This window comes from Heptranchias perlo, chromosome 27 (assembly GCF_035084215.1).
Source record: "Heptranchias perlo isolate sHepPer1 chromosome 27, sHepPer1.hap1, whole genome shotgun sequence".
Classification (NCBI taxonomy): Eukaryota; Metazoa; Chordata; class Chondrichthyes; order Hexanchiformes; family Hexanchidae; genus Heptranchias; species Heptranchias perlo.
Genome location: NC_090351.1, coordinates 32,629,160 through 32,631,584, shown reverse-complemented (window position 1 = coordinate 32,631,584; position 2,425 = coordinate 32,629,160).

Genomic DNA, 2,425 nt, shown 5'->3' with positions numbered 1-2,425 from the left:
CCATGCTGGACTAGTTAAAAATTAATTAAAAAAAATATATGGAGATTCAATACATCCCTCCCCCTCTCGCATATCTATAAGTCGATGGCTAGAAAACACCATTGATGACTACATGGGAAGTGTTCATCTGTTTTCCCGTGCTCTTAATTAATGGCCCAGAAATTGCTCATAAAACAAGGGCGAGGCTAACAGGGTTCACCGTTATTTGAGGGCAAATGGAAGAGCAAGTTCTGACGAGTGCATTTGCGCAGTCAAACGCGGAAATCTGGAAATTGCTCTACCATTTGCCCTGCTCGTTTGGGCAGGACAGCTCGTCGGCTGAATGAATGGACTAGCACGATCTTGCTTTCCTGCCCAGCTGGAAACAAACTAATCTCTTCATAAAAAAGGTACGCTGTTTTTTTTTAGGTCTAAACTAGCTTTCAACGTCGTGGTGAGTCTTAATGACTGCCAAACAACCTCTCTGGCACTGAAAATTAACTTTTAAAAATGTGGAGTCTCATTACATCTGATTTTAATGGTTGTTGGACACTTATATTAAAAAAAAGTTTTAACTTTTTCTTCCTGTCTCTTTTATCTCTGTCTGATATTTCGTGCCCTCTCTTTATTTCGCTTTCTCTAACTGATTTTACATTGAATTCACTGTGCTGGCTTCACTTTCTGGTTCTGACTGTGCGGCTTGTCAAGAATGCTTCAAGCTGATCCCGCTCTCACAGCTCACAGAAACCTGGTGAGTTTATAACTAATGTAAACAATTTTACAACACCAAGTTATAGTCCAACAATTTTATTTTAAAATCCACAAGCTTTCGGAGGCTTCCTCCTTCCTCAGGTGAATGTGGAGTGTTATAACTAATGAGCAGCGGGACACGTTCATTTGTCGCTCAGTGCAATTTCCGGGCCGATGTGGACAGTGCAATGTGCACCCAGCAGAACCTGCAGATGATTGGGGGGGGGGTGGGTGGGGAGGGAAGAAAAATGCATGTGACTGACCTTCTGGTTTTCCTTTCTTCTTAGTAAGAATATCACGTTGCTCCTGATTGCACTGGGCAAGATTGAGGAACTAATTGTGCAAGGAATTGCTGCCCATTACCTATGCCATTTTAATCAGTATCAAATGGCTTGACCCGCTCTATAAAAATGTCTTATAGAGTGTTACAAAAGATACATGACAAGGCGGGTGTGATTTAGGAAAGGTATATTACACAGTTCCTCTGTAAGAAGGGAAGACATAGGTTTTATTGTTATACGTATCGGTAATGGTATAGTGAGAGGCTGGTGTATTTTCAAATAAGCTGGCACACTTTTCACTTCTCTTTCTTTGAGAGGAAGGAGCCTGGGGTTTTCATCATAGAAGTGGAAAGAAGTTTTAATACAAGTCTGAGAAATTCTTGTCATGAAATGTGACAATTTCCTGACCTGGTTGCCTCCCAGTAGGGCACACTCTCACATAGAATTGGCACCATATGGGGCTCTGGTGAGAGCACACCTGGAATACTGTGTACAGTTTTGGTCTCTTTACCTAAGGAAGGATATACTTGCTTTAGAGGGGGTGCAACAAAGGTTCACTAGATTGATTCCTGGGTAGAGAGGGTTGTCCTATGAGGAGAGATTGAGTAGAATGGGCGTATGATTTCTGGAGTTTCGAAGAGTGAGAGTGATCTCTTAGAAACGTATAAAATTCTTAGATGGCTTGACAGAGTAGATGCTGAGAGGCTGTTACCCAGGCTGGAGAGTCTAGAACTAGAGGCCATAGTCTCAGGATAAGGGGGGTCGGCCATTTAGGACTGAGATGAGGAAACATTTCTTCACTCAGAGGGTTGTGAATCTTTGGAATTCTCTGGGTGCTCAGACGTTGAGCACATTCAAGACTGAGATCGATAGATATTTGGACCTAAGGGAATCAAGGGACATGGGGATAGGGCAGGAAAGTGGAGTTGAGATAGAAGATCAGCCATGATTTTCTTGAATGGCGGAGCAGACTCGAGGGACCATACAGCCTACTCCTGCTCCTATTTCTTATGTTCTTATGTTCAGAAAATCAGGACCGTCGGGAATCAGGCACGCTAACTTCCTTGTCCCGTTCTCTGATCAGCACTCCTGTGGAGTTCCATGCTGGAAGTGTAGATTCACTGAACTTACCATTTAAATCAAAGCAAAATAGGTATTAATGAGGGATCCTATGATTTTCTTTAATTCGTACACCACAATTGCTGGGGGCTGTTTTTTTCCCATTTCAAACGGGTGTTCAAAAGCCAGCTGGGTTCTCACTTGCCTGGAACTGATCCCTTATAGCTGCACTGTTCATTTCCTATTGTTGCCATTCAATTGCAAGCTATGGCAATTGCTTTTGGTGGTCAGCAATCACTGAATATAATGGAAGAGAATGAAGGAGACCAAGGAAAGGATGCCAGAGCTATCACAGG